The sequence below is a fragment of the Talpa occidentalis genome, unplaced genomic scaffold (assembly GCF_014898055.3).
Source record: "Talpa occidentalis isolate TD23 unplaced genomic scaffold, MPIMG_talOcc4v2.1 talOcc4.3, whole genome shotgun sequence".
NCBI lineage: Eukaryota > Metazoa > Chordata > Mammalia > Eulipotyphla > Talpidae > Talpa > Talpa occidentalis.
The window spans coordinates 30,918,123-30,937,433 of record NW_023603184.1 but is presented as its reverse complement, the minus strand read 5'-3'; the positions used below and the strand labels follow the sequence as shown (position 1 = coordinate 30,937,433).

The following is a 19,311-nucleotide window of genomic DNA, read 5'->3' as shown; positions in this document are numbered from 1 at the left end:
TTCCACCTCCGCCGGGATCCAATCCAGTCTTGCCTGATCCACTGAGTCTCACTTTTTGACCCCAGACACTCAGTTTCAGCACCTCCATGTGAGGCCCAGGCTTCCACAGAGGCTTCAGTGAAGACGCAGAGCAGGAACAGGCATCTCCATCTTACCCCACACAAATGCCTCTACCAACAGCAAAAACCTTTAGAAACTTCAGAAGAATAGCTTGGAGAACAAGTAAGAAGTTGTGCCTATCAGGAAGGTCTGCAGAGAAGGAGCTGCATCCCCTGCTTCCAGGTCTTTGGGGGACCCCTTGCAGCATTTGGCCCTTTTGGGGTCTTTGCAAGAACCTGGCTCAGCCCCACCATGGCAGATACCCTCCCTCTCTGCGCTCTCATCCTCTGTTGTGACAGATTCTTCTCTGATCCCCCTGGTACTCAGCTCCCAAAGAAGAAAACAGATCACCCATCACTGGGTAATTACAGAGCAACTGAAAGGCCATTTAGCTGCTGTGTGATAAGCAATAGACTATTTTAATAATAACCAATTACTATGCATTTTAGTGTATCATTTGGCATTTGATAATCTTCCGGGGTCTCACCTGTTCCTTCTCTTCTGGAGCATTTCACGACTGTTCACACCTTTCCCAACAGCAGTTGTGTCAGTTTCTAATTGAAGCACTATTTTTAGGAAATAGTTAAGAAAACTTTGTGGAGGCGGTGCAAATTATATCATGCCAAGTAGAAGGATGCCTTCTGCCAAGTGTCTTTTCTGACAGCTCTGCCATAGCATCACACTCGGCAGGATGGAGAGTAAGTTTGTTTCGTAATCTGAGTTAGACTTTCAGCATTAAAGCGGGTCTAAACCCAGAGGCCTGTTGCTTCTGCAAATGTGTGGGCATTGGAACAGATGCCTGCTGTCTGTCCCCAGCTGCCCCTTCCTCTGAGATGTGTCCTCCTGTCTGTTGGTCTGGAAGTCATGGGCTGAACATCCTGTTATAGGGTCTGCTGTGGATGCCAGGAGAGACCCTGCAGGGACACAGTGGTTTTTCAAGGGCCGGGGAGACAAAATCCCCAACCCCCTAAGATGTTCTCAGCCTATTCGGCCCTGGCCTGAGCTTCCCTCTCTAAATTCACTATTTCCCTAGGCAGAAGTCTGCCAAGAGAATAACCAGGCCTGCTCTGGCTCCAGGATACATTCCCACAGTCCACTGAATTCTTTTTCTTGGTCTATCCCCTATAGAGACTTAGCTCTTAGTCCTTTCTTTCCAAGAATTTGACTGGTGTCTTCATGAAAATTTTCAACCCTTACACACACATACACACACACATGTGTGCATGCTCACATGCACGCACACACATACATGTGTGCTCACACACACACTGTTCAACCTCCAATAGACCTTCTGCTACCAATTCCCAGATTTTTAAAGTTGTAGTGGTTTCTATTTGGGACAGGCCTATGGGAGCTCACATATCACTTGTCTGCCCTCACAAGGCAGTTATGGTAGAATCCAGCATATCATTATTGCTACATGCAATCACTTTCACTATGTTACTTCAACCACCCAGGCTGCCACCCTCCCTAAAAAATTATTTATCGGTGGGACCTCCTTGGTGGCACAAGGGGTTAAGCACCACACTATGAAGCAATCCGCAGCCACTGCAGCATGAGTTCGATCCCCAGCCAGCCAGGGAAAAAACGCACATGGTGCAGCAGACCTCTCCTGTCTCGCCCGCTGCTCACCTCAGCAATGTATTTCATCAGTCTGCCTGTTCAGCTCCCGACTCTGTCTCTGGTGAATCCTCTCACCCCCCGCGCCTCTGGCCTGTACCCCGGCTCTTGTATCTGTAGATGAATAAATCTTTAAAAAAAAAATTATCAAACTCTTGCTAAATAAGGAGCACTGGATGATCTGCTGTCCACTAGGTTGGCTTGTTACTCCTCTTCCTCACCTTCTACTAGTTTACTTTGCTTATTTCTTCCAGCTACAGTGATCTATTTGCATTGTCCTTAGACAAGACTGTGACTGTTCTATTTCTAAAAAAAAAAATCCTTTAATCTTCTGTGATGATTGGAATGAAGTTAATAAAATGACTTTATTCTAGCTCTCAGGTTATGCTCCAAAGTTACCTTAAAAGTCAAGTGGAACTTAGGGCAGCCTTTTGAGTCTTTGAGGAGATTCAGACAGGGCCCTCCTCGTTGCAGTAGCAGAAACCCTCTCAAACTAGGATCTCAGAGAAAAGGAGGAGCTTAGCAAAGCACTTCAGAGAACAGGCAGTGGAAACACTTAGTGTTTCCAAGCTAAGTGGTGGCTGAGCTCAGGAGTCAGGGAGCATCTAAACCAATCAGCTGAGCATCTGTGTTGGAGGTAAACAGGGAAAGTGCCAGTATTTCTTGTCTGAATGAGCATAACTCAAGAAGGAATGTAGGAAGAATGGCGACTAAAGATAGAGGACAAGAGTGGGCCTAGGAGGTGGAGACCCTGGAAAGAAATGACAGGAGGGTGGAGCTGGACCCATGAGCACATGACTGCAGGTGGAGTCTGCAGGGAAGGTGGCCTCTCCATCCCCTGGGAAATGGGCCTATGGGAGCTGAAAACCAGACACAGTACATGTAACTGAGAAAAGACAGCAATAACAACTCTAACATCAGCTCAAAAGCCCCTACCTCACGTCTAAATGGCACTAAGTCCTCCGTCCTAACCATACTTCTTTTTTTCAAAATCACAAACACATATAGATCTATTTTGCCACCATGCTAAGTCCAGTGAGAGATCCAGAGAGTTATAAACCCCTCCTCTTGGCAGATAACAATCCATTGAGAAGGAGAACACCTTTGGGTGAATTATTCCAATAATCTCAGGGAGAGAGCTTAGTGTACTGGTAAGAGAATATATTTGTGGTAAAACAGACCTAAATTTGAATTCTGGTTCTTCACCATATAAAATGTACCTTAAATAAGTTTTATAAACTCTCCAAACCTCAGTTTCCTCATCTTAAACATGGGGTGAATAAAAGCTACCCCTCTGTAGCTGGTTCTCTTATAAAGTAAGGTCAGATGTGACTGAATTGGCAAAACAAATAAAAGATTGTAAAACCTTAGATAAGTTTTGACTGGGAGGCAGATGGGCAGATAAAAGGGTGGAGTATCTGTGATGATTTATTTTAATGTGTCAACTCGACTGAATATACAAATAGGACAGCCAAAAAGATCCTCTAGGAATTCAGAGAAAGGAGAGTTCACAATCAATGTAGACATGAGCAGATCTCTTGGAAAAGGGTGGACCTTGAACTATCTGTGATGATTTATTTTATGTGTCAACTCGACTGGTACCCATATATTTGCCCAAACATTTTTCTGGGTCTTTAGGGATTGGTTTTTGGATGAGATTAACATTTAATGAATAGGCAGAGGGCCTGCACTCATGGCATTTAGACTGTAAGGCACATCACAGGCAGAGAAGCCAGCATATTCCAATGAGGAGAACCATGCTAGGGGAAATACCAAATGCTAAGAGGAAAAGTAAGGGTGTTTAGGAATGGGTGGGTTATCTAAGAATGGCTTTCTATAGCAGTAATGTCAACGCTGGAGGACAGAAGGGCACCAAGCAATGGGGACTGGTCTGACTGCATGCAGTGGGGCTTGGGTGGAGAGGGCGGAGTCCCTTCCAAACAAGGGGACCATATGTAGCTGTTATTGATAAGATGAGGGGAAATCTGCAGTGAAGTGGACTGAAGTTGTGTTGTGTCAATGAAACAGAACTTACCAGGGGCTGGTGACTGAGGGACTGGAAGTTTAATCCAGGGCTGGATTATAGGGAGCCTTGTAAATCATTTTAGAGTGTTTGAACTCCATCATGTTGTCTTAGGGAACCACTTAAAGATTTTAAGCTGAGGAATAACATAGGCAGCTTTGCAACTTAGACAAAGAAGCTAGTGTGACAACAGGGATGTGGGCAATTTGCTGTGGAGTCATGGGAGGCCAGTGATTCACTCTGCTGGTTTGGGGGCCAGACCAGAAATTCATCCCTGCCGCCTCAGGCCTTCTCTGAATATATTTTTAATTCTGGGCTCAGAATTTGGCCCAGGCTGCTAGGTTGCCAGGCCTCCCTCAAGTCTGACCTCTAACACCTGATTGAACTTCTAGCAGATTTTCAACATTTCATAGACCTGCCCCCACCCTGCTCCCTCACTGCCTACAGTTGGCTTGGGCGTTGCTCCTGTCTCTCCTGGTTTGGACTCTCAGAACCATCTGCCCAGCAAAATTCCACTCCCCTGGATCAAGAAGATGTGGTACATATATACAATGGAATATTACTCAGCCATCAAGAAAGATAAACTTATGCCATTTGCAGCAACATGGATGGAGCTGGAAGGGATCATGCACAGAGAAATAAGCCAGAAAGAAAGAAAAAGAAAAATACCGGAAGGTCTCACTCATAGCAGGAATTTAGAAAACCTAAATAAGGGACCAGGAAAATGACTAATTATAATAAAGTAAAAATAAAAATCAACAGGCAACTATAAACCAGAGACACACTACGGGGGCATGGCAGAGAGAGGGGAGTAGGATCAAAACAAGGGGGTGGGAATTGTATGGGGACTATAACCAAGATGAAAATGCATACATTGTGCAAAAATGAAAAATGATGTAAAAATATATAAAATAAAATAAAATAAAAATACCCAGTCCCCACCCTCACCAGGTCTGGCCCCAGCAGTGGCCCTATCACAAAGTATGCAGGTTTATCCAGGTTCCAGATCCTTCTAAACCTGCTTTGTGCCACAGCAATATGATCCCTGATTTCTGACAGTAGAGCTTAAACTACAGCTGGTTTGTGCTCAAATCATGACCAGGCCACAGGAAAGATACCCTGAAAGAGATTGTCCTCTCACCTCACCTCTTGAGGATTCTAGTATAAGAGTTTTAGAGACCTTGAACCAGTTATTTGACCTCTGTGCCTTTAACTCCTTCATCTGCAAATGGGTAAAAATATAAGACCTACTTCACAGGTACCACTATTTGAAGACTTAACACTTGTCAAAGACTTTAAAAATCCTGACACTGTGGGAAATTTCTTTACTGTCACTAAGAGCAGTTCCCTCCTCCTGAATAAACTTAAGAGTCCCGGGAATTAATGCCTCTTTCTGTGTGTGTCTGACCTTGGAAAGCTCACCCAGCAGACTTTGCAAGCCTCAGGTTCCTTCCTCATATGTGAAGCGTGCACAATCCCACCAACTGGAAGTGGGAGGTGAGGAGAGACAGGAGAGAGTTTCTCTGTATCCTGGCATGTTGCAGGGCTCAATTCAGGGGTGTTTCCTTTCTCTGGCTTCACGCCTCCCTGCATACTTAGGAGAAGCCTCCTGTAGGCAAACAGAAGGTATAGCTTGTGGCTTGAGCAGAGAAGAGCTCTCAGGAGGTGAGTCCAGGAGGCCACGGAAAGAGCTTTCTGTAGTGTTTTCCTGTCCTAGGACTCTGCTCATTCCTGGGAGGATTTGGGGCATGGTCCTTTTCAGGGCCAAGTCCTTTCCAGCACTGTGAGGGTCAGAGGGACTCACAAGGAGAAAGGCAGACCTCCTTCAGTGTTCCACATCCTGCTGCTCCCAGGCTGGGCTGCCAGCCCAGGAGTCATTAGCAGGTGGCAGGGCCGAGCACGGGGCCATCAGTCAGAGGAGAATGTCTGCGGCAGTTCCTGGGTCGCAATGGTGCCCTGAGGAGCCTTTGGCAGTAATGATGATGGGTAGTTAAGCAAATGAACTGTTAATGACCAGGCAGAGGTGAGCTGCCTCCCAGACCAGCTGGAGCCCAGAGTTGGCAAAGAAGGGTGAGGCAGGAACAAGGAAAGAGTGGAGAGGAAAGAGACTCTATTTTCCTCGCTGAAATTAGTTTCCCCAGGGAGTGCTGGTTGGCCCTGGGGCAGCCCCTCCTTTCTCGGCTGAACCCCATCCCAGGCCTCAGCATCACTTCCAGGAATTACTGCCAAGAACCTCCTGGTCACCCGGCCAGGACCACCCTAACCCAACCCCATCTTTCTAGATCAGGCCTCAATCCCACATAACAAAGAGGAACCTTGTTGGAAGCCCACATCAGCAGGGAACAAACAGGAGGAATGCTAACCAGCCAGTTCCCTAGATCCTGGAGCTGGGATCCATTGATGTGGGAGATGAAAATCGTATTTGAAACCACACCATCTACTGATGGCATTCCTGCTAGGACAGCTCTGTACAGAGTGTTAGATACGTACCGGGCATGGATCTAAGTCCTTAATGTGCATTGTTTCATTTATTATCCACACTGCCCTTCAAGTAGAGATTGACACTCCCATTTTTGGAGGAGGAGGCTGAGGCTCAGAGAGAAAATGACATCCCCAGAGATCAGGATGTTAAAGAAGATGAGCCGAGAAAGAAATTAAGGACGTTAGGGATTTCAGTTTCATGACCCAAAGTACAACATAGGGTTAGTAAAGGACACCAGGGTGAACTGAGAACAGGTGGTGAAGAATCAAGGCTTTATGCTCTTCAGAGCCATAGACTTTGCTAAACAGACTCTCCCTTTTCCTCTTCCCACTGCACCCACTCAGAGCCATCTAGGTAGAAGAATGTTTGATCTGGTAAAAACCACACAGAAAATCCTGCAGCTCTGGCCTTAGAAGCTGCCACATCCTTACTGTGTGACCTCAGGCAAATTACTTAACTGCTCTGAACCTGTTTTCTCAGATGTAAAGGCAAATTTATGTTACAATTACTATGTAAGCAAGCAAACAAACAAAAGCAATCTGGGAATCTATGTGGTATCCGGCAAATCACTGTTCATTTGCTGGCTCAGACTCCTGCTGCAGGGTGAAAGGGATAAGGCCTTCAACCTCTGTGACCCCCTATTTTTTCATGCGCTTGACTGGAATAATGACTCCTACCTGAAAGGGCCATTACAAAGACTAGAGGTAAAAAAAATAAAACACTTGCACATAGTCAATAAAAATCATAACTCCAATTCATTTTTTTTATTAATGAGGTTGAGGTGGTTATGGTGCCTGAGTCCCATAGTTTGAAGTTCCCTTTACTGGCTTCTCTTTTTCTTTCATATTTGTAAACTTTTCCTGCACCTTCTCCAAGAAGGTTTCTCCTGTCACCTGCAGCATTGCATTTCTAAGTTCAAAATTTCTTTTAATCAGTTCATGACTAACTGTAGTTTATCTTGTATTGTCCACCAAGGCCTCATATGTTGATTAGCTAACACTCTACAACTCCATTCAGAGCCTTTCACTGGCTATGTGATTTGAACATACAACTTTCCTTCTGGAACATCAGTTCCCTCCTGGACAGATGGAGGTTTGGACTGGAGACAATCTCCAAAACACAGAATCTTCCAACACCTGAGCACAGCCTATCCCTGCCGCCTTCCAGCTACTGCTTCCACAATCCACTCTCCTCGATGAACTTACCCGCTTCCACATCTCAGGACCTATTTGACATCCTACTTTTGTCTCACAGTTTCCTCGTCTCCTCCAGGCAGAAGTGACCTTCCCTTGGAAATTTCACAATCTTTGGTCTTACCCACTGTCCCACGTAGCTCTTCCTAGGCTGCCGATAGCTGTCACCTCTGGGATAATAGGCATGTCTGGAGTGTCCCATGTCTTCCTGAGGTACCAACACTCTAAGGCTGCTCCAAAAGTGGCCCTTAATCTTGGGGTCCTGCTCTAGGCACTGCAGGGAGGCCCAAAGATGCACTCTGCAAGTCTTAACAAGGAGCTAACACATCTAAAACATCACTATTGCTAAAAAAAAAAAAAAAAAAAAAAAAAAAGGGACATATCCCTACATGGGGATCCCTGGGTATCACTTTCCCATGGATGAAACCCACGCACAGATACCCTCCATTTTCCTGCTCCCTGCTGTCCTTCCTATAGCAGGATTATCTTCACTTCCTCCTGTCTCTTTTGACACCTGTGCCAGTAGCTCTAGCACAGATCCGAGCTTATTCCCTGACTCCAGGAACTTTATTTTTCTTCCACTGTAACTGGCATCTGTTCAGGCGGATGAGTGAATATTTATTAGATCTCAGCAGGTTTTGGCCATTTTAATTGTTTTCTAGTGAATTGTGCCCATTGCAAAAACCAGACCTTATTGGCCATTTTTCAGGTCAGCTAAGTGAAAGGGGAGCTGCATAGAGAGGGGAGTTCAGGCAGGTCCAGGAAATTTTGGCTCCAGAAAGAAGTCATACCAAAGAAATATGAGTCCCGGGATGGCCATTTGTAGCTGATGGATTAAGAGATAAGCACCGGAGTTGTGAACAGGACACACAGAATCACTGGACCAACCATCTTCATAATTAGATGCAAGTGGCAAGCCTTTAGTGTATTTTTTTTTAACTTTAAAAGTGCATGGAGCAAAAGCTGTTGGAAATGGAAACTTATTTTTTGAAAAAAGGGTTGGGGAGAAGAAAGTGTTACTTATTCAATGCCAAATATATACTAAGACCTACACATACACTGGTGTCTTTTTTTTTTTTTTAATTTTTTGGCAGAGAAATGCTTTTTTCACATGATTAATTCCCTAGAAGCCCGCCATTCAAAAGAGAGAAAACAACTACTCTTACGGGATCTTGGGTGACCTACTTGAACCCCACCTACTCCTTTACCTCATTCCTCGCTCACCCCCACCAGATTATCCCATGAAATCTTTTTCAAAAATACTATCTCAGTCCTGACATCGACTATTCAATGGTGGAATTATTTTCCCATTTTACAGATGAGTTAAGTGAGGCTCAAAGAAGTGTAGTGGCTGGAATGTGGAGACAGTCAGACCCAGGACTCTGCTCTCCTCCATGAGACTCTACTTGCTTGAATGGGGGGCTGTGCTCACAGAGTCCAAAGGGAGGCTGCTGTCATCCTAGTGATAGGGAGCAGGGAGAAAAAGAGGAGCTGAAGTGCATGAGACATTGAGACCTGAAGGAGGATGGAGTGGGGGCAGGACAGGGAAGGAACAGGAGGGATCAGGGCCTGTTTGCTTTAGTCCAGATGATACTCCTTATCTTGGACCCTGCATTTCACTCTACCTCTCTTCATGTGAGAGAGTCCCCCTGGGGCTCACTCCTCTCCTCCTTACCTGACTGTCCCTCAGCCATCAGCGCAGTCCTGAACCAGTCCTCACAGTCAAAGAAGTTGATTCTGAACATTGGAACCTTGGCGAGGAGGCAGTTAACACAGCTGTTGATGGACTGTCATCCCGCAGTGAAGGTGATTTGATGTTCTCAAATGCCAATTTGTTGCTAGACATGTTGAATGTAATTAGGGCTGAGATCCAGATGGAAGTATCCAGCAGTCCAGCAGGGTGGGTGGGTGAGGACAGGGTCGGGTGAGATGTCTGATCTTGCTAATCTTCAAAGGCAGTGCTCACCATACTCGCCACGTAACCCTGATGTCCAGACCAGTGGGGTCTCCTGTGTGTGCAGTACCAGTCGACAATAAGTCAGCTCTCCAGGAAATGGCCAACAGCTCAATTCACTTTTAGTCATCAAGACAACCCTACCATTTTTCCTCTTTTCCTGGCACATGCAGAGGATTCTTCAGAGAGAAGAGAAATGAGAACAGTGATTAAGCACCAATACAACCACATCGTCGTATGGAGGTTTTTTTTTTTTGCTGGCAGACATAGTAAGCTGATCATTTCCAGCTCCTTCTGTTCCATTTGACAGTTGGGCATGATAAATGAGCAGAACCAGTTATGAATTTCCTGGGAAAACTTTTCATTCCACGACAAGAAGGACAGAGACGCTCCTTCTTTCTCTGACTCTTTTCCCTGATGACCAGATGGAAGAGGTGGTGGACGGCGTGGCAGCAACCCTACTGCAACCACAAAGGAAAAGAGAAAAGAATGGTGTAGACAATATCTATCATATCCAGAGTTGAATAGCTGACCAGCAGTTGCTTGGCTCCAGATATCTTTGTATGAGAAAATTCTCTATGTATTTAAATCACTAGAGTTAAATATTTTTGTCGCTCAAAATCAAAAAGCATTCCTGACACTGTGCAGGATTTTATTTGATCCTCATGGCAGGAAGAATGTCCACTGTGGGGCATGTCATGTGTAAATACCCAGAAAGTAAGTATCATTGTCCGTCTTCTAATACAGAAGTTAATGTTGGGAGAGGCTGACTATACAAAAATCACTCACCTTACAAGGGAAAGAATCAAGATTTAAGTTCAGACTTTTTACTTCATGCTCACAAGCCCATACTGAATGAACAAGAAGTTAAGACATTAGCTCTATTTGATATTACATATCCTAGCTATATTATATATAACTTCTTATACATATACTTACATTTATATAGATTCATTCACACATACAGTTATTTCCTATTTCTGTATCACACCCATGTCCTTTAATCCTATGGCCTAATTTTTATTTTTGAACCCACGGTGACAATATCCTCTTTATCTTGGGGCTGTGATGATTTATGTCATAGGCTAACATTACTCTCTGCTCACTCGATAAAAGTACAAATCATCCTGGAGAAAATACATGTAATTTGGACATACCATGCTTTCTAAATATTAAGAAAAAATGAACCCGAGTATGGGAGGCGAGATGTAAAGAGACCAGTGAGTCTGGAGCAGGAAGATGTGAGTCTTGGTCCGGGTCAGTCTGATGCTAACTTGCCTGAATGCTTTGACAACAAACCTGCAGCTTTGTTCTCCACCTACACAGGGGATGAGTGCCAGGTATATGGAGGAGAGGGAATTCTGTATGTGTTAGCAGGGAGGACCAGGTAGGGGAATAAGAGGAAATGTTAACTGATATCTAAGATGAATTATATGGATTTTAAAAAAAGATTTTTCTTTGTTTATGCATATAAGAACTAGGGTATAAGCCAGAGGTGCAGGGGGTGAGAGGATTCACTAGAGAGAGTGGGGAGCAGAACAGGTCGATCTACTGAAATACACTGCTGAAAGGAGCTCTGGATGAGACAGGAGAGGTTTGCTGTGCCATGTGGGTTAGCTCCCTGGCCTGGGATCAAACCCCAGTGTCTGGTGATAGCTTAATAGCACTGAAACTTTAACCCCTGTGCCACCAGGAAGGCCCTAATTTACATAGATTTATATAAATATATGAATTCATAAATTATGAATTCATAAATATATTCATATATATGGATATATAGTAATCCAGAAAACCCACCTTGACCCAAATTACAGATTATTTGATGGCTTTTCAACTGTGAAGAGGTGGGGATGCACCTACCTCTTGGGGAGGTTAATGGGGAAAGATACCAATTAACAGAGTGCCTGCACTCCAAGAGCTTCTTCTCAGCTGTCACGGTTACCACTTCCATGAGGCCTTTGGTGCGTGACCCAGCGATTTGAGCTGGCTGCTTGTTCCTGGAGTAGAAGCTTGCTCTCAGAAGCCACATCTTCATGACCCCATCCTGCAGGGCCTGCAGAGCAAGTGGCAGTGCAGGGCCAGTTTCTTGGAGGCTGCCATACCTGTCTTCTCTTTTTGTTTTTCTTCTCACAATATGTACAAATGCCCATGTACCACAGAGGCAAAATGGTGACCACAGTTATTTCCACAAAATGGTGACCACAGTTATTTCCACATTTCCTTTACCACTGCAGTTACTATGCTGCCATTACCATAAGGACCGTTACATGACTGTCATTGCCACTACCACTGTTACAGCATTGTTGGGGTGCAGAAGGAGGATCCCCACACCTGCACACTCTAAGTGGGTTCTGCCATCTGCTGCATAAAGAAAAAACATTCCCTGGTGGTCCAAGTGGTTAAGCACCGCACTATGAAGCAATCCGCAGCCTTGTAGCACGAGTTCGATCCCCGCCCAGCCAGGGAGCAACCCACATGGTGCAGCAGACCTTTCCTGTCTCACCCGCTGCTCCCCTCTGCAGTATACTTCCATCAATCTGCCTGTTCTATTCCCCGCTCTGTCTCTGGTGAATCCTCTCACCCTCCTCACCTCTGGCCTGTACCCCAGCTCTTGTATGCATAAATAAATAAATCTTTAAAAAAAAAAAAAAAGAAGAGAAAGCATTCTCTTGGGGTGAAAGTACTTCATTAGGATTTGTGTGCATAGAAAGAGAAAAAAGGATAACAGTTTTTCAATAAAACACCCAAAGTTACTCATCCCCTCATGGGTAAATGCCCAGCCGCCAAACAGGGTTGGCCTAAAGCAGGGCTGCTAAGGCCTGAAAACTTGCCACAAGTCCAAGGCATATTCAGGAGGGGAACCATAGGAAAGGGACAGAATGGGTCAAGCAAGTGTGGGATGAAAGGAACAAAATTAAAGTACAAATCAAGTGAAAGGCTGCCATTGTCACCTGGGTCTCTTCCAAGTGTTTCTAAATATCTTTGTTTCAGAGCAACCCCAATATAAAATGGGTTGCCTGACTTTGGGTCCTCACCTGTGCACTTAAAAGGGACTTATTAACACTCAACTGCAGGCACACACAAAAGGTTAATAAAAGGTTTATTTTCAAAAGAAAGGGAAAATGAAGAAATGAATTACTCAGGGAGAAAAAGAGGGAAATAAACTCATGAATGTGTCCTACCCCTTCTGCTGACCTGGAACCCCAATGGCACCCTGAGAGCTGGTGAAGAGCCAACAGCTATGAGGCTAAGAGCAAGACCCAAGGCCCACGTGTCTGGTTTTTATACCAAACCTGGTTTTTTAATCCCACCCTCAGGTCCCAGCGACTTTCCCTTGGTGGTGATGGGATTTGTCTTTCCCAGTATCTTGATGGCTTTGGTCTGGAGTGGGGGTGGAGTCCACAAACCTGTATGGAATTAGCTCAGGACATCCTTTCCCCCTAACATCTTGACTCCATGTATCTCCTTCCACATCCCTCAAGTCCCTGGTGCAAGTGCAAAGCCGAGAAGCAAACACGCCACTCTTCCTCACAAGTCTCTGCTCCACGTGCCTCCTCCAAGTCTTCTTGCCATAGCCTACTCATCATTCAGGCTCTGCCCTCCGTCAGTAGGTAGGGGAGGAAACATGGAACCTTCTCTTTTTGGGAAATTATACTGTGGAACAGAACTACTATTACCACTGCTGTTACTGCTACTGCTAGTTCTACTTCCCCACTACTATTACTCCCACCTCAGACCTCAGCCACGGGCAGGTCAGGGGACCATCCTCCCCGGGGCCGGGCTTCAGGTCTGATCTTGCCTGCATGGACAAATCACTTCTTCCCCAGACTTCACTTCTACCTTCCTTTGTCACTGAGCCACACTGAGAATGAGCCTCTCACAGAAGCTGCTTGATCCCGGATTACCCTTTTCTGAGATTCAAATGCTTGCTGGATTATCTGGCTAGATTGAGATGAGCATGCAGTGTTTCACTACATAGCCTCAGGCTCTTGGCTTCCCTTCCTCCATGGAGCTGCCAAAATAAATTCCCACCCACACATGTCCCAGGACTGTCTGGCTGCTTAAAGTAAAGGCATAACGGCAGAGAAGCTGAGTTGTTCCATAGCAACTTCTCTTCACTTTTCAAAGGGAGCTCCAGAGCTCTGCAATCAAGGCAGCCCTCAGCAACTGCCCCCACCTCAGAGCTGGGTTTATTTCTTTCCTTCCTTTCCTAACCGAAGGCTGAGAGCCAGTCATCACTTCCCTCTGGGAGAGTTCCTTCTCGGCGCTCATGGTCGCTTATTCATGTAGTCTGGCACTGTTCATTTGCCCTGCATTCAACAAATACTCACTAAGCAAACTTATTCATTAAGCAAACTCACTACTTGTATACTTGTTATGCTTGTACTTGCTCTGCTTAGGCATGGTGCTACATCACGAGGCGCAGTGGTAAATGACATGGAATAGTGTATGTAACCCTGCCCTTGGGCTATACTGCAGAGGTTACAAAGCAGCAGTCTGCTTCCTTCCTCCGTGAGGCCCTTCCTTGTTCCACAAATAAAGAATCAAGAAGAACAGCACCGTTTTCTTAACCCACAAGGGGGTTTCACATTTGAACATATTTAATATCTAGTGAAATTCCATATGGCAGACTCCAGGCTCTAGGCAATTTCATGCATGTTCAATAATTATTTATTAGCATCATCAGTATTATAAGGGGGAGATTTTTTTTGCCCCTGCTGTCCATTAAGACTAGGTGAGACAGGGCCTCCCTGGTGGCGCAAGGGGTTAAGCACCGCACTATGAAGAAATCCGCAGCCTCTGCAGCACGAGTTCGATCCCCAGCTGGCTGGGGAGAAACCCACATGGTGTGGCAAACCTCTCCTGTCTCGCCCACTGCTCCCCTCAGCAGTGTGTTTCAGTCAGTCTGCCTGTTGTGTTTCCCACTCTGTCTCTAGTGAGTCCTCTCAACCCCCTGCATCTCTGGCCTGTATCCCAGCTCCTGTATGCATAAATAAATAAATCTTAAAAAAAAAGATAAGGTGGAGACAATGGAATACCACTCAGTGATCAGAAAAGATAGACTCACTCTATTTGCTGCAACATGGATGGAGCTGGAAGGGATGGTGCTCAGTGAAATAAGCCAGAAGGAGAAACATAAGTAATGGATGGTGTCATAATAGGTGCAAGATAGCAAAGCTAAAGAGTCAAAGACAAACTTTAAAACTGACCTTGAGAGCTGACCATAACGCTGAAGGGGCCAGGGCAGTGGGTGAGAACAGATGAGGTGAGAGCTCAATGGACCATCAACCTAAAACATTGCGGCCTCTGAGTGCCAAGCATGGTATAAATATTTTCAATGCATCCATGAATTTATTTTTTTTATTTTTCATTTTAAAGATTTATTTATTTATACATACAAGAGCTGGGGTGGAGACCAGAGGTGCAGGAGGGTGAGAGCAGTCACCAGAGACAGAGTGGGGAGCAGAGCAGGCAGATCCACTGATATACACTGCTGAGGGGAGCAGCGGGTGAGACAGGGGAGGTCTGCTATGCCATGTGGGTCACCTCCCTAGCCGGGGATCGAACTCGTGCTGCGGTGGCTGTGGATAGCTTCATAGTGCTGAGACTGAACTCACCCTTGTGCCACCAAGGAGGCCCTGCATCCATAAATTTAAATATCACAATAACTCAGTCAATTAGAAATCATCATCTTCTATTTGAAGATTAAACAATGAGGTGAGCGTTACAAAACCAGAAGTGACAGCATTGAGCTCTAGCCTGAGATAAGCTGACTTCAAGGTTTCTACTTCCACTCTCGATCTGTTCTCCATCCAGAGATGCATGCATGATTCTGCAGCCACATCCTCAGCCATTGTTCCTTAACCACTGGCATCCGGAGCAGGTTCGCAAGACGTGTAGCACTGGCCGCCAAGCCTGACCCTGGTATGGCTGGGAATCACTCTACACCTCTTTGCCAGGAACATTCCAGATCCAGGACAAGGTAAGTATGAATGTTAGGCTGAAGAAGTGACAGCCTGTGACAAAAATGGGAGGATAGTAGATCCCTGACAGAGAGCAGAACCCTCTGAGCTGAGCCCCAGATCCTGAAGCTCAGAGCAGCCTGCACATCTAGCAGCAGCAGTGTTGGAGCTGAAGTGCATGCCAGCCGCAATCAGGATGAGCTCAAAAGCCTGCCCTCCCAGGTCAGGAAGATGGAATAGAGTCACCTGGGCCAGATCCCTTTAGACACACCCTCCTCTTCACAAACACCGCCCACCTCAGGTTCACCTCAGCCCTGCCAACCACAAATATGATGTTTCTAGACAGGACCTAGCTGCTCAAGCCCCCAACCCCCTCATTCCTGACAATAGATTGCTATGTGTGATGGGTGACCCGCGACTCTGGCCAAGTCTGCAATGCCTGTCCTCTTCACCTGCAAGATTCTGCATATCTTTCATGGTCTCTCTCAGCAGTCACCCCCAATTCTCCCCCCACTACCACCCCACCCCCACCGTGACTACCTCTCTGCCAGGATGCTAGCACTTTGGCATTCTTAGCGCAACTGTCAAGCTTTTTTACTACTTTGCAAGGTTTTATCCTCTCCCAGACTAAGTTTGTGGAGAATGAGGGACTTCATTTGTTCATATTTGCAGCCCCCATAGCACCTTGGCCAATGCCTGCCCCATGGTAGGGGCTCAGTAAATGCAAAAGGAGAGAGGAAGGGGAGAAGAGAAAAGAGAATGGAAGGGAGCGAGGGCAGCAGGGAGGAATGAGAGGAAGTGAGACTTTGGGTTGGATGCCAACCTCTGACCTTTCCTAGCCCATTTCTTATATAAACATCACTTTCCAATGCAAAGTCTAGTCTTGACCTTGTGCTCCTTTCCACAGATTTAGAGAGGAAGTCAGTCTCTCAGAACTTCTTGCCAACCAGGGAGCTGAAGGAAGCCGCTGGATCAAAATAAGGGAGGCAGCTGTTGTAAGAAAAGGACACGCACTTGTCAGTCCCAAGACACATACCCGGTGGCTGGATCTGTCTTGTGAAGCTCTGTGCCTCAGTGGCTCTCTATGAAGGGGGATACTGGTATCACCCCCCCAGCCAGTCTCGTGGGGTGTAAATACAGCTTGTTAGTGTTTTGTGGATGGGAACACGCCCTGCAGATGTTATTCCTTGGTGCCATTAGCATGTCTGCACAGCCCCTTGCCCTCCAGGTTTTCTAGCCTCCCAGCTCTGACCTTGGGGCAAAGGTCATTCTCCCTCAGAGGCTGCCTAGCAGTGGGGTCACCACCAGCCCTCTTCAGCACCTCTATTTAAATGGGTACCCAGGGTGGCCTCCAATGAGGGAAGCCAACCCACGCAGGACACGTCTTGTGGAGTGTCTGGAAATCATCTCAGCCGACCAAGGAGAAGGCAGGAGGGAGAAGAAGGAGGAGACGCAGCCACAGCAAAATGCTCCAGGGAGGAGAGCCGCTCTAGAAGGGTTCTTTCTGAGCTCCACAGAGGCCTCGCCACTGAGGAAAATGCCGAAAAAATGCCGGCTAATTTCAGAGGCTCCACGTTGGTGGGCCAACAGCCCAGGGAGAATGAGCAATTATGATTTCCATCTAAGCAACATATGCTGTTTGCTGGCCTCTTTCGAACAGCTGTAGGTTAGATGCTGTTAAGATTAGTCTCCTTCTCTCCTCCATATTTCAGAATTCAAATTAAACTAAAATAACAGCACCTGCTGAACAAAAACCCCATTGGAAATGTGTCCTCGTACACAATTACTGCAGGGAGGCTGGTCACCATTGTTACCCGCCTATTCTTCCTGAATGGGAACGCAGCGAAGTTTCCCAGGCAGCTGCAGCAATTCAATTGTATAACTGGAGCTGGCCCCGCGCCAACCCTCAAGAACTCAAGTGGCACCAAAAGATACTATATTGATTTGCAATCGAACATAATAGGCCATCAGCTTAATTATTACTGAAGTGACAAGGTTCTGGGTATTTCATATTTATATTTCAGGGCCTGTGAAGGATGAATGTAAATCTTTTAAATGCACGGATTTGCATATCTTCAGAAGGGTTGAGTGCTCTTATTACATTCATAGCCTTTGAAAGACCAAAAGGACTGGCTATTGAACTCAGGTTGCCAGATCCCACCGGCATTTGCTTGGATGAAGAGACAAAAGGCATAAAATGGAAATTGCTTTTAGTCCAAAAAGAAAAAAAAAAAGCCAAACAAACAAACAACAAAAAATGAAGCCCACTACTCAACTGCATCGTGCTCTCAAGCTCGGACCCTTTGGGAGCCCTTGAAGGGAGATTGGCTATAGGCCTTCATGGGTCAGAGGCATTTGGTTATTGAGAAATGAAACTAATGACTTCTTGGAACATGAGACCCCTGTGCTCTCTCCCCAATCTCTTCCTGTCTCCTGCAGGTCAGTAGAACCTGATGAGCTGCGAAGATGTGAGCAAGGGAGGCACAGAAGAGACAGGAGCTTGATCTTTCAGTGTCTACTACGCACCCGCACCATACTGAGACCGGCGTTGCAAAGAGAAATGGCCTCACTGGAACCCCACCAACCCTCCTTCTCACACATAGCTTCTAATAAGAACTCTTCCAGGCCCTAGGTCAGGGAGGGCCAGGAATGTTGGATATTTTAGAACTGTCCCAAATTTCTTCCTTTCTTCACCTCTGGACACATTAAGTCATTGAATTGTATAGATTCTTGCTCCTAAGTCTCCCTTGATTTTTGTTCTCTATCCCTGTTCAGTCCTACCAGCTCTGCTTTCTATAGGGTCTCATCATAAAGCCTGGACTTATGAGATTGTGTCTTTCCATCTTCCTGTCTCAGTCTTACTGAATCACAGTCCATTTCCGCCCCGCCATGAGAGGACCTTACTGAAAATGGGTGGGGGGGGAGCAGTGGGAAGGTGGTTCTACTGCTTAAATCCCTTCTCTAGAATCCACAGGACAAAGTTCAGCTCTCTTCTCAGCCAGGCTTTAACCTTCATGGCCATCACTTATTCCATATGTATATGCACCCTGCTCTTTGCCTCTATTCCTCCATCTACATGTTCACGGAGCGACAAGAATCACCTTCCAAAACTCACTTGAAAGCATTTCACCCTGTCTTGTATCTTACCTAGGCCTCTACTCAGTGAGCCCATTTCACTCTGTGTATCTATATGCTGTAAAACATATCACATCGTGCCGCACTTGTTTACATGCCTGCTGCCTCTACTAGGAGGGTCTCAGTCAAAAAACTGCGCTTTAAATCACTTTATCCCTGGGACCTAGGTCAGGGCCTGGAATGGCAGAAGTGCTCAGCCACTGTCGGTTGACGCTTCATCCCCAGGGAACATCAAACGTGTATGGAACACGTTGTGTATGTGAGATATTATTCAAATAAACATAAAAAAGTCCTTGTATCGGAACCCAAGGTCTAAGGCCAGGACTGCTCTTAGCATACACATCTATGCTCACAAACACAGGGATGGTTTAGATATCAAGTGTTCTCCAAACCCAGAGATACAGGAGATTTGTAGCCTAGTGTATGTGAGAAAACAGGACTAGGACTAAAGCTGAGCTCCTAGCATGTGAGAAGCAGAGGTCTATTTGAATTCACCATCTCTCATGCCTATATTTTATAGGTGAGCAAATTGAGAACCAAGAAGGCAAGATTTCTAAGTTTATCAGAGTCTAGTAATTCTGACTCCCCAAGCCAGCTTCCTCTCCATCGTGCCTTAGCAGGTGGGTCGAACTTGATAAGACAAGGAACGGATGACTATTCCAGAAGATGGCACTCACTGAGCCCAATGTCCTCAGCGATGTCGATCTTGCCACCCATCACCCTCATTCCCAGGGCCACTTTTGTCACCTCCAAGATAGCAGCTCCACTCCTGCTGTCCTCCCACCACCACAGATCACAGCACAGAGACCCTTGGGTCAAGGAGAAATGGAAAGAGAAGCTGC

General features: G+C 46.0%; 1 long non-coding RNA gene across 1 annotated transcript; it reads left to right on the top strand.

The window, feature by feature from the left end:
- The first annotated feature begins 9,179 nt into the window (after positions 1–9,179).
- LOC129146590 (uncharacterized) lies at positions 9,180–18,176 on the top strand. The gene is made up of 3 exons (XR_008553485.1): positions 9,180–9,223; positions 15,189–15,354; positions 16,242–18,176. It is a non-coding gene; the product is annotated as an uncharacterized LOC129146590 (long non-coding RNA).
- The last annotated feature ends 1,135 nt before the right edge of the window (positions 18,177–19,311 follow it).